Source organism: Protopterus annectens, chromosome 4.part0 (genome assembly GCF_019279795.1).
Source record: "Protopterus annectens isolate FY-2018-M chromosome 4.part0, PAN1.0, whole genome shotgun sequence".
In the NCBI taxonomy this organism is placed as follows: Eukaryota; Metazoa; Chordata; order Ceratodontiformes; family Protopteridae; genus Protopterus; species Protopterus annectens.
In genome coordinates this window covers 1617242334-1617256101 of record NC_056733.1, presented here as the reverse complement: position 1 = coordinate 1617256101, position 13768 = coordinate 1617242334, and the positions used below count along the sequence as shown (strand labels likewise).

General features: G+C 39.9%; 1 protein-coding gene across 2 annotated transcripts in view; it reads left to right on the top strand.

Annotated features, from left to right (window-relative positions):
* Positions 1-13768, top strand: part of DCTN4 (dynactin subunit 4) — a 778985-nt gene that overhangs the window by 78247 nt on the left and 686970 nt on the right. The gene's annotated exons all lie outside the window — the stretch shown is intronic.

The window sequence follows — 13768 nt, the reverse complement described above, 5'->3', positions numbered from 1 at the left end:
TTTTTTAATATAAATATAGAAAGCTTGTTCCAAAGGTGAGGCAACCTCTGTGAAACAAATTTCTCTCTTCAGTAAGTTCTGTTGATGTCACATACCAGGTTAAGGTCCTTTTGAACGAGTGACCAGTGTACCCTTTGATTTGCAGTTGTGCAGCATTTCCATTAAAGCTGGGTCAGAGATTGCTCTATAAGCAAGATGCAGGTTGCCTTTGAGCAGTCTCTACAACACAGTGTAAAATGATAATGATTTCAATCTGTCCACATTAGACAGATCTTGAAGATCCTGAATTTTCTTTGTAAGGAACCTTTGTGGTCTCTCCACTTGCTATAGGTGCTTGGAAAGGAACATACCAAAGGGAGCATTGTACTATATTATTGGCCTGATGAGGGAGGAGTATGGGGAACGAGGGGTTATAACCTCTTTTTTTTTTTTTTTTTTTTCCTGGAGGCATTGCCCTTATTTATGAGATTTACAATATAAAATGCCCTTCTTACCACTATGGAGACGTAGTGATTGAAGTTAAGGTTGCTTAGGATATTGCTTTTGATGTGGTAGTTTGCAGGAACATCAACCTTGCCAAAGAGGATGATAATGCATTTTTTTTTTATTAAGTTTAAGACCATGACTTTGGCACCAGTCAGATGTTAAACGTTTTTATACTAATTTAACACACACTATGCGTTTAGGGGCTCTAAATTTTGTTTTGGGAGAAAGCCCTTTAGCTAATTATATTGTGGATCTGATATATTTTAGTTTGACAAATTATATTATTAACTTCAAAAAAATTATATATCACCAGATCAAAGGGACAGCCATGGGGGGCACCTTTTGTCCCATGTATGCCAATTTGGCGATGGGGTTGTTTGAGCTGGAATATTTATATAGATTAATTTTTTTTTTTTAAATTATGTGATTTTATATTTTAGGTTCATAGATTTTTTTTGTGTGTTGTGGGGTGAGTCATAGGTAGATTCTTTTATACAAGATTTGCATCGTAACCGTTTTAATTTGAGTTTGATGGTTTACAAAAAGGAAAAAATGTTACTTTTCTTGATGCAGAATTAGAGGGTCAAGATAATGGAAATATTAGTACGTGTGCATAGAAAATTTGATGATGGGGGCACTTTTTAGATGGGAGGAGCTTCTGTCCACACCTTTTGTTAGATTCGCTGCCTTATGGGGAGCTATTACGCATAAGTAGGCAATGTAGTGATAGTGTAGTTCTGCAGAAGCAAATTTTGAGAACTTGTGGTATGTTCAAACAGAGAGGGTATAGTAATGATAGTATTTTAAAAGCATTGAAAAGGTTATTTTTACATGATTCACCAGTGGATAGGACTTGTTATGTTGGTAAGAATAAAAATAATAAAGTGGTTAGTCACACATCCGGAGAGCATGAAAATGTATATATGTGAAGTTGTTCAATCTCGCCGTTCATTCTTTACTAATGGGTTCGGAGACGCTCCATCGACTCCGGTACAGCCGTATGCAAAGCTTAAGGTCTTCAGTAGCTCGAGGCCAAGCCCCTATCCCATGATGCACTATGAATTACGTCATATCTAGTTTGCCACGGCATCTGATTGAAGGTTCCAGTGCAAGCTCGGGCCAGTACTATTTTCAAAACTTTTATATTAGCAGTGATTTCAATAACTTTTTGCTAAACTCTTTTAGATAATTTGATAGGTAGTTCACTTTTATAGCTTCTTAAAAGCTCCCCTTTCCCGTGTGTGATTATTAATATTTCATATATCGGCCTTGTGTGTTTTTGCCTAGTTTTTCTGCTGTAGTTTCTAGTATATCTACATAAAAATATATATATATATATATATATATATATATATATATATATATATATATATATATATATATATATCTTTTCTATTGTTGGCCTTCTGTATATTGGCCTTAGTTTAGTAGATAGTCTTTTTGAATTTTCTAGTAGTTAATTATTCAAATTATTATCAGGCTCGTTTTTCTGTGTCTGAGTTCAGTCTAGTAGCTAACTAATACTTTGTGTTACATTTTTCTTAGGCTCTTTTGTGTGTGTGTGTGTGTGTTGCTAGGGCCTAGGGTATTGCTGATTTATCTGCTCTGCGTTTTTTCTTTAGCAGCATAATGGCAGATGATAAAGATAAGCACCCAAAGTCTGTATTTAAAAAGTGTCCAGACTGCAACCAAAAAATGTCTGTTACGGGTGGACATGTAACTTGTGTTTTTTGCTTAGGAGCTGTCCACTTACAGGAGTATTGTACCATATGTCATTCTTTTTCTTCAAGAGTGTTGCTAGAGAGGAAAAGAAAATTGGTGGACAGGGGATTGTTAATGCATCCTTTTCAAGAGACGTAGAGTGACCTGTATGTGACCAGCAAGTCTTCCAAGTCCTCTAGATCTTCTGTGGAATCTAAGGACTCTAAGCAGTCTAAGAAATCAAAAAAAATTGGAGGATTCTGCAACATCAGCTCCACAGACCTCGGAGCCGATTTTATATCTCTGAAAAGAGGGCATAGTATAAAAGGCATGTTTGTTCACAGTATGTTTTCTCTACCCGAGTGTAGATTAAATTGAAATAGAAATAACTGTGGGACTTGGCCATGTGGGTGATGTTCTATATGTTAGTACGAGGAGAGATTTTTTTTTTTTTTTTAAATATTAATGGTGTTAAATATAATCCTATAGCAGAATATTCTTGCAATACTGAAGTTGTAATATATGTGTTAAGGTGTTTCTGCAATCTCTTATTTTGGAGAAACTAAAAGAAGTTTTAGAGTAAGATTGCGGGTACATTTAAGGAACATTTAAAAATAATAAATGTGAAAGTTCTATAGCATTTAATTTTAATTCAGTACGTGGAGGAAGAATAGATTTTTTAAAGGGTTGCTTTTTAGAGCAGGTAACAGCAGATAAGTTTTCTTTAAAAAATAAAATTGCTTTATAAAGAAACTGTTTATTTGAAAATATGGTATGCTGACACCTGCTGGAATGAATATGGAATATAATGGAAGTTTTTGTTGTGACATTTTTGATTTGGATGTTATTTATTGAGGTTAATTGTTAATCGTATTTAATGAGCTTTTCATTTGTTGCTTGTTAACTCCTGGAGGCCTGTGTGCAGAGGCACTAGAGCTATTTTTTATCAGTGTGCTGTGTTTTAATTAAAGGTTTTGGAATACTGGCTAAGCGTTGATTCTATAGTTATTTTGTACTTTGTGGTTTTGGTATTAGTCTGCATAAGATGATCTTATAGGTTCATAGGTGTTTACTAGGCTAACGACCACAAGGGCCTTTTAAAGCCTAGCCATGCTTCCCAAATCTCTGACAAGTTCTGATACCCTTGATAAGTGTAAGCTTGGGCCTGGGAGATGAACCATTTACAGGTTACCTGTGTCCATTAGAGACATAGGTGCCAAACCAGGGATGAATTTCCAGTTTCCCATCCAGTTGGCCATGTTGCACTGGAATTGGGTTAGGGAGGAACTCTGCTTCACATGGATGGGGGGCCTGTTCTATAGACTGGGCAGTCTCTGGGATACATGCCTATCTCTTCAGCAGGTCCTGTTTATATCACAGGCAAGGTTTATGTCTTTAGAATGGGTAATTCTGGTGGTGGTTGTTTTGTGGATGTGCAGAAGGTCCATTAGAGTGGGGGTCTGACAATGCCCTGTATGCCAGGCATAGATTTCCCCTCAAAAGCTTGTAGGAGACAGAATACAGGGATAAGCACTTATGGCGGTCTGCATAGGATATTTTACTTGTGCCCTGTATTCTTTTAGTGAGGAACCTCTGTGGACATTCTAGTTGTTGGCTATGCCTGGTTAGGTACATACCAAAGGGGGCATTGTACTCGATAGGTCTGATGAATGCCTAATACAGTGGAACAATGACTTCCTTGGACTTGGATACAGTTTATAACTTACGCAGCAAAGAATGATTTCTTCACCACTGTAGACACATGATGGTCAAAGGCTGGATTACTATCTGTGTGTGTCCCTAAGCCCCTGAATTAATGGGTCAACTCAAAGGGGTGTGTTGTCAATATGATAGTTACCAGGGATAGATGACTCCCAAAGGATATTATTTTGCATTTCTTGGCATTTAGTTTTAGTCCATGGCTCTGACATCAGTTGTTTGTCTGTGTCAGCCCCTCCTGGAGAACATTTGTGTCAGCGTGAGATTCATTGACCGCTCCTAATTTGCAAATCATCTGCAAATTTACTCAACCAGAGACCACTGACATTGGCCTTGACTTCTGAGAAGTAAATGCCAAAAAGGAGTGGTCGAAGGACTGATCCCCGAGGGACCCACTTGTGACGGTCCTTTTTGTAGAGATGGACTCCCCATTCTAACTTCCTGGTTCCAGCCAGTTTGCTATCCAGTGGGTGACGTACAGGTTTGTACCTAACCTCTTGAGTTTGTCAACAATGCCCAAGTGGGGTATTGTGTCAAATGCATTGGCTAGGTCAAGGTAGACAGTGTGAACAATATTGCCCTCATCCATTGCTTTGCTGACCTTCTCAAAGAAGTCCACCAGGTTGAGTAGGCATGGTCTGCCCTTGACAAAACCAAACTAGGTTGGGTCCAGTGTCTGGAGATTTACTGTATCTCTGTTGGTCATCTCCATGATAATTCCTTCCATGGCTTTACATGTAAGACTACTAAGACTTATGGGTCTGTAGCTTCCAATGTCTGTAGATGGCCCACCTTTGTGTAGAGGGATGACTGTTGCCTTTCTCCACTCATGAGACACGTAGTCTGTTTGGAGGCTGCAGTAAAAGTGATTCCAGAGGCACTGATAGGCCATGTTTCATGCCCCTTAGAATGCATCCTGGGATATTGTTTGGGCCCATTGATGCAGTGTTCTTGGTCTTAGAGCATTAAGGACCTGTTCCATAGTGATAGTAGGGGGAGTTACATTTGATGACATTTCCTGAGGGAAGGTTGACGGGGGGGGGGGGGGGGTAAAGTTGGAGCTGAATTTATCAGCCAGGAGGTTTGCTGCATCTTCTGGCTCAGTATAGGTGGCTGCATTTACAATGAGCTTTGCACACAATTGTGTATTGCCTTTGAGGCTGCGGACATCTCTAAAGAATGCTTTGTGGTTGTCCTTGGCCTCCCAAACCTACCTCAGATTTGGCTTTGGTAGACTTTATTTGTCCTTTAGTTTGAGAGTGCTTTTATCCTGCTGGATGCTGCACCTCCTAATTTTTGCCATGATTTTCTTCCTCCCGTCATACAGCCTATTGATTTTGTGATTCTACCAGGGTGGCTTGTTTTTTGAGTTAGTCCTGTACTTCTTCCTGGTGGGTACAGCTGCCTCTGTGGAGCTATTAACATGCTTGTATAGGGTTTCTGTGAACAGTTCTGCATAGGCAGCAGTGTGCTCAGGGTTTATGGGGGCTTGAAATTTTGCCAGGTTCTCAATAGCAGGAGGTTAGCCTTATAAAGGTTCCTGAATATTCCAGGTTTAGCTACGTGTCCAGGTTTTATTTTTACTTCAAAGGAGACCACTTTGTGCTCTGACCTTACCAGGGAAGGCATTATAGTAGAGGGTGTGCAGCATTCTCCCGTATTATTGAAGACCAGGTCCAGTATGGTTGCGCCTCTAATTGGTGTATTGACTATCTGGTTCAGGGAGTTTGTGTTTACAAAATCCAGAAATCTCTGTGCATGTACATTTGGTGTCATATAGGATTCCCAGTTACTAGTGGGGTAATTAACGTCATCCATGAATATGGTATTGGGTTGTATGGTTAGTGTTTCTAATAAGTTTAAATACATGGTATGGGTTTTCTGGGTTATAGAGGGGGACCTATAGCTTGCAAGGAAGTGGTATGGATTTTACCTATGATGATTTGAACATGGAGCATCTCAAGTGCATTGTCCTGTTTAACCAGCCTTGAAGTATATTTATTTTTGATGTAACTATAGTCATCTTCACTTTTAGTCTCTGCCTGTGAAGTAACTGGCCTAAATGTGTGGAAGGCATTATAACCTTGCACTGTTGGTGTGCTCTCTGTGTCTTTAAACAATGTCTCAGTGACCGCACAGACATCAGTATTCTTTATGGTAAAGAGAACTTGTAGGGAGTGGAGTATTTTGTTTAGACTCCTAGCATTGAGCAGTAATACCTTTAGATTTTCTTGGTTTTGATTTGCTGTGTTGTAAGTACTTTCAGTTGGACATCGTCTTCCCCCACAGTGCCTTTTTTAGGCAATGTTTTAGCTAATATTTGAAAGCCTAGAGGGGAGAGGTGCAGACTGTCCCTGGCAAAGCAGCATGGTCTGTTGACCTTCTACTTCCATGCTGACAAATATTTCACCACCTTAGAATGACACCAGGAACTAAGTCAATTATTAAAGTAATCTTTTGTTCATATTTAGGCATTGTCCTCGGAGAAGGTAAAATGCTGCCCAGTGCTAGGCTCATACCAGCCTGAGACACATATTCTGAGAGCTCCATGATGTCTCTCTTTATATATTCTATGGAGGTACATTTCAGGTAATTTACTCCCACATGAACTACAAGTCATGTTGGTATTTGTGGTCCAATGACCTTGAGTGCATGTGTAATGTGGCAGATCCTAGCCCATATTAAGCAACTGACCATAACTTTCTCCTTACTCAGCCTGGTGAGAGGGACATCCGTGTGTTTTACAATGGAGTCTCCAATGACTAGTATGTTGGATTGTGTGGTGGCTTGCCTTATGGGCTTAAGAGGTAGAGGCTCCATGAGATGTAACTCTATGTTGATGTGGGTGTTTTGTTAAAGAGTACATTTGGGGCTGCTGAGGTTATTTTGTTATGTGTACTTTGTCTAGGAGGTCTTTGTGGTTTAGGAATGTTACATGTAAGTGTCCATCGTATGTGGGTTGATATATCTGCTTTGAATTGTGCATGATGGGTGCAGCATGTTTACAACTGACAACCTTATTGACATTAGGTGTACTTTTATGTGAGAGCTTTGGCTCCAGTGACATTGTGTAAATACATCTCTCACATACCATATCAGTTTGTTTGCGGATTAACTGGTTGTCAGTAAACATGAGGCAATTTCTGCATTGCTTCAGGATGCCCATATCCACCAAGCCAGTAATGGAGACGATAGGAAAGTTCATAACTGTGGCAACAGACCCTTTTTTATTGATTAGACAGTTGGCATGAGACTGTCAGTCACTCTCAGGAGTATCCAATTTTCAACTGTGTGGACAGTGCTTGTCACTGCAAACTAGTCCTGTGTGGAACTAGGTATTGGAGAAATTTCAGTTGTGCTTTTACAAGAAAAATGTCACTCAAGGTGTTTGAGTGTATACAGAGCACTGCCAAACACTTGAGGGGAAACTAATACGTAGACCCTGAAAATTTAAGGATGAAGTGTTTAGGCAGATATTATGAAGTTAGAAACAAGTCAAGCAGCACTTATTGAAAACAAAGAATTAGCTTGTCTTGTAGGATGTTGACATTGCTAGTGATTTCAGTGATTGGTTCCAGTTTGCAGTTATCAGCAAACTCTGTCAGCCACAGTCCTTTAGCTTTAGCCTGTACTTCGGAAAAGTAGATTCCAAACAGCATCGGTCCCAGAACCGATCCCTGTGGAACACCACTGGTTACAGGTCTGCTGGAGGAGGTGGAGTCCCATATTTTGACTATATGAGTTCTATCAGTGAGCCAGTTTGCAACCCATCTGATGATATATGGGTTGATACCCAGCTGGGTGAGTTTATCAATGATGCCTGAGTGGGGGATTGTGTCAGAGTCCTTGGCTAAGTCTAAGTAGATTGTATGCACAGATTGCCCTTGTCTAGGGCTTTGTTGACTCTCTCAAAGAAGTCCATCAAGTTTAACAAGCATGATCTCCCCTTGACAAAGCCAAACTGGATTGGGTCAAGCATTTGGAGATTATCTGTATCTTTGTTAATAAGTTCCATGATGATTTGTTCCATGGTCTTGCAGATGAGGCTGGTCAGGCTAATGGGCATATAGTTCCTGGGGTCCATGGATGCACCCCCTTTGTGGAAAGGGATGACGGTAGCTGTTTTCCACTCTGCTGGGATGAAGCCACTGCCTAGGCTGTGATTGAAAAATGTGCTGAATGGTGACATTTAAGACCTGCTCCTCTGAGGTACTAGACATGGAACAGGTGTTAGGGATGCTTTGGGTTATATGTGGCGGGAACAGTTTTCACTGAACATATCAGCTAGCAGGTTTGCTATATCCACAGGTTCTATATATGTAGTACCATTAACTGTGTGTTCAGCACAAATCTGCGCCTTATCTTTGAGGTTACTGATGTAACTAAAGAACGCGTTGTGGTTATCCTTAGTTAGGGAGGTTCATTTGGATTCGTAGTTAGCATTGGAGGACTTCACTAAGAGTCTTATTTGGTTGTTTAAGTTGAGGAGGGAGTGTTTCCAGTTTGAGAACATTCTTTCCTACTCTTAGACAGCAATTTCTTTCTGCTGTTGTATAGCCTATTAATGAGAGTTGTCCATCGGGCATGTTTTTTTCTTTGAAGGTCTTGCTTTGATTCTATTAGGTACTGCAGAGTCAATACAGTTGTAGAAGTGCTTGTATAACGCATTGATGTACAACTCAGCATAGGTGTCTGCTCCATCAGTGGGGGAGGGACTATAAAGCTATATATGCCATCACGTAGGAGGTTCTGATTGGCCTTGGGGAAGTTTTTTAGTCTAGTTGTTGCTAAGGTGGGGAGTCTTGTTTTACAGTTGCATCTAGCGAGACTGACTTGTGGTCAGATCTCACTAGGGATGGTCACACACTGGGTGGTGCAGAGGTCCCCCATGAGCACCAGGTCCAGGATATTTGATCCCCTTGTGGGTGTGTCAAGGGCAGCTGGTCCAGGGCATTGGAGTTAAAGTCCAGGAACCTTTGGGCAAGTGAGTTAGAACAAGTATAATTTTACCTAGTATATGGACAGATGATTATGGTCGCCCAAAACCAGGGTGTTTGGTTGCATCTTGATTGATTCTAGTAGATCCATGTAGGCTGAGTGGATGTCCTGATTCATGGAGGGGTTCTTATAGCTGGCAATGACCTTAAGAGGTCATTGCATACAGTCAGTTTTACCTGAAGTAATTCCAAGTGAATCGTGCTGTTTTTAACCAATGTAGAGGTGTATTTATCTTTAATGAATATTGATATACCACCTCCTTTAGTTCTCATTCCTTCAGTTTGTGGTCTGAATGTATGGAAGGAAATGTAACCTGGTATAGCTGGGGTGCTGTCCAAAACCTTAAACCAGGTCTCAGTGACTGTACAAATGTCCTTCTTTTCCAGGGTGAGGACTGCTTCCAGCGAGTGCAGTTTCTGGTTGAGACACCTAGCGTTTAGCAGCATAACCTTGATGTTATTTTTAGAGGGTATTTTTACATCAAGGAATTTTGTTCTTGTGATACTGCCTAAAAAAGGCACTATGGGGATGGCAAGAGCCTTAGCCAGTAACCGAAATCCCAGGGATGACAGATGAAGACCTTCTTTGGCAATTATCGAAGTCTGTCGGCCATGTCACTCCAGGCTGACAGATAATGGATCCCCTTTGAATGACACCAGAAACTAAGCCAGTTGTTGAAGTCACCCATTTTTTTGTTTTGCATTGAGGTATCACACCAACATGGACTAAGATGGGGTCATAACAATGCCTGTTGTTGAGAGACCTGAGTTCATGTGTGATGTGGTGGATCCTGGCACCTGACAGAGAGCTGACAGTGACCTCTTCCCCATCCAGCCTGGTGAGAGCCTGGTCTGTCTCACAATTGAGTTGCCTATAACTAAGATGTTTGTGTGTTATGCCTTAGGGGCTTGACTGGTGAGACATTGGTATGTGATAGATTCTGTATTTTGTTCTGTAGAGGATGTATTATGAGAAGTGTGCTTTGTGTTTGAGGTTGAGAGGTCTCTGATGTTTAGGTAAGCTTCTTGTAAGGACCACTGCATATGTAGGTTTATGTGGTGTTGGCTTGGTAGGTGCAGGAGGTGAGGTGTGCATGCTTACAAACCTGCTTAGTATCAGGTGGACTGACTGGTGAGTGAGAGAGCCTGGATTCTAGGTTCTTGATATAGATGCACCTCTCAACATAATGAATTTGTGTAGACTAGAAGAAGTGGGTTGTCTGTGTACATGAGGTACTTGCTGCATTGCCTCAGAATGCCCATGTTGATCAAGCTGGCTGCAGAAACTGGGAAATTGTACTTCCATAATGCTAGGTAGGTTGATGTGGTCAGAAAACAGGGAGAAGATAGAAAGGCACAGGTAAAGTGCAGGAGAAGTGGGCAAGAAATATGAAGGGCTAGTGGTAGGATCTGTGGTGGTACATTCAGGTATCACCTGTCAATGAGGGACAATCACAAGAACTCACCAATGGAGGAGCACCAGCAGAGTACTAAGGGAAAATTTTCAGGAAAAAGTGTCTGCGTCTATAGCCACCTATGGTGTCCACTGCTGAGCGTCATTGTGTGATGCACAGACATGATGCTGTGTAGCAAACAAGCACTAACTAATCTAAGCAAATTAACCAATATAAGGCTCAAAACTGAGCCCTGTTCCAGCAACCTTCATTCAGATGAATTCTAACTGTACACTCCTGCCACTAGGGTGCAGGGGGAACACAGTCCAACAAAAGTTGGCCTAGTTTAGTGCCCAGGTTATACAAACAGAGCTAGATTCAGCAGGTCTGAATCCACTCTATGCTATAGCAAATAAATTGCATTAATTTCAGGGTAAAAAACTGTTCAGGTAAGCAGACACAATAAGCTTTCAACCAGCAATTCCCAGCTCAGAAGGGCAGAAGCTATCCTGTCCTCCCACAAGAGTGTAGACTACAAACATTCTTAATGTAAAATAACTGGCCTGAAGCCCAAGTGCTTAAACCAGAGTGAAGACATTTTTAGAGCAACAGACACACTAAGCCTTCAACCAACAATTCCCAACTTTAGAAGGATGTAAGCTACCTCTCATGCATTTCCCAACTTAGAAGGATGTAAGCTACCTCTCCTGCAATACCCATCTTAAAAGGATATAAGCTACCTCTCCTGCCACAAGAGTGTACACCACAAACCTTCCTAATGTAAAACTGGCCTGAAGCCCAAGTGCTTAAACCACGGTTCAGTACAGGTGACAACTTCAAACATCTAATATCACAGTCTCCTGAAACACAGTTGGTTTCCAGGTCAGCGAACTGCCCATAGGCAACACAAGTACAGCCACGTATGTTTATATTTTATACAGACATGTATGTTTTATGGAGAAAATTAATGCACATTTTACATGCATTCATTTGCTCCTATTTCCCCTTACTTGTGTGCTATCTTGAAGCCTAACCCTAGCCATACACTATACATTTAAAAAAATTGCATGCTTAACAGTCCTACTACACAAGACACTTTGAAATTCATATAACAAATCATAGCCATTAGTCTTACCCTAACTCACAATTGCCTACACGTACATCCAGTACCAGAAATGCTAACATTTTTGACAAAATTGTTTCTGCTTTAATTAAGAACCTCACTTTCATGCATGTAAGCCACACACACTCTATGGAAATGTTGATCTTGCTACCATTGACATTTCTGGTACTTGAGAAAATGTGTGTGTGTGTGTGTGTGTGTGTGTGTGTGTGTGTGTGTGTATATATATATATATATATATATATATATATATATATATATATATGTATATACACACACATATTATATATATATATATATATATATATATATATATATATATATATAAGGTATGAATGCTGCTAGCCTAGCCAGATAGAATTGTGCAGATAATTCTGTCTTTTGTAAATATAAATGTTGAAATGCAGGCTTGTTTTCTTAAATGCAAGAATGTGCTGTGAAATGTTAAACTTAAAACAATGTAACAACATAGCTTTCTTTACAGCAGAGGGCAAAGTCAAGCATTTCTTGTATGTCCTTTGAAGTTAAAGATTCAGAGTCATTCCGTCTGGGCTAGTACATTTTTTCTATTGTTAAGGAATAATTACTAGAGTTTACATGTGAAATGTCTTTTATTGAGGTAGTTTCCTGCAGCTGCAAGATAACAAAAGAATGTAGTAGCAGCCAGCCTGAGAACACCAGGAAAGTGTAAAAAGATGATGTCCTGTTTATCAGAACTGCAATAGCAATTTAAACAGAGAGAATCAGAAGACATTAAGCATTTTTGTCTTGATCATCCAACTCACAGCACTGCATGTTGTCTTATGTAAGTTATCTTTAGACTTGTGTTTTCTTTTAGATATAGCTAGAAACTAGAAAGATTAGACTGTTTTTCTGTGATGTCAGAACTGTACTACTGAATTATTTTAAGTATTTCTGTGTGATCTCTGAACTCTTGACTAGCACAGACTGTGTAGTAGAAAGTATTGTCTTGTGGTTTTAATTATTTATTATTAAATATTTTAAAACCTTTTAACTGTGGCTGGTTTGTTTAGAGATAATTTAAGCTCTAGAGTACATTGCATATTTATAGAGTTTACTGTCCAAGTTACTCCAAATAAGATGAGCTTTGGCTGTTTAGTCACACTTACCAATTGGATAATAATATTGCACAGTAATAATTGGACACCCTTTAAGAGCCTTTGAGTAGCTGATAATTATTAGCTGGGTGGTGGCAGGGTACTACCATATAGTCTGGAAAAGGGGGCACAGCTGGAGAACCTGTGCCAGCCTTCCCCGGGAGTGTGTGTGGTTGTATAAATTTATCTCAAAGTGTGTGTGTCAGCTACTTGGGAAGGGACACGAAGCACTGGTTGGACAGAGAGGGTGCTGGAGATTTTAGCTTGACCAGCTAGGCTGAGATCTGGACCCTATAGCTGTGCCAGTGGGGAGTCTTATTGGGGACCTGGAGTGCGCTCGGACTGACTGTGATCTCTGTGTGCTCTTAAGGGAAATTGCACTATACTGTGTGTATTTGTTATCCTCTCCTCATATATGAGACGCCCTCTCTGGTGAGGATTGAGGCTCCTTGATTGCTGGGCCAGGGCACGGGTGTCACATAAGGTCTGGTGTGTAGTATACATAGTACATTGTAAGTTTATGGAGCATGTGTTGCGACGAGTGGTGAAGCCACACAAGTCACTAACAGCACCATTTGTCACAAAACTTGTTCCCATTACCTGCAGTATAAGAAATGTATCTCAATTAGACCCCTGACATATTTTATTTATTTGTTTCTTTTGGTTGTGTTAAGAGTAGTTATGTCCCATTGATTTTGGTGGGCCGCATTAATTGCCTGAGTTTCCATTGAAAATAATAAGTAGTTTCTGCAGATTTATATGAGTAGAATGTATTATGAGTAATTTTGAATTCTTGCTCTGATAAAATTTTAGCACTCTTAACTACATTTTGTTTATTTTGAAGTATTGTAATAGTTTAGTGAGAGTGTAGGATTTGTTCACTTTATAATGTTGGTTGTGGTCTGTGTGTGTGTGTCTTTAATAAAAATAGTCTCTAGTGTGTTGATTTAAGTGGGCATTGCCTCTTAAGGGCTTCATATGTTTTGGGTTTTGTGTGTCTGTAGTATATAAATGACTTTACTTTCTAGTTAATGGGAAATGTGGTCTGCATTTCATTTTTATGTAGCATTTTTAACTCTAACTTGGTGTAGATTTCTGTTTGGGATTATTTTAGGTGAGGTGCTATATTTTGGAAGATTGTCATTGTCTGCTTTGTGCAATATTCATTTTTTGTGCAGTGTGTATTTTTTTACACTGTACTGCATGGAAATGCTGTTTGCTTTTCATTTA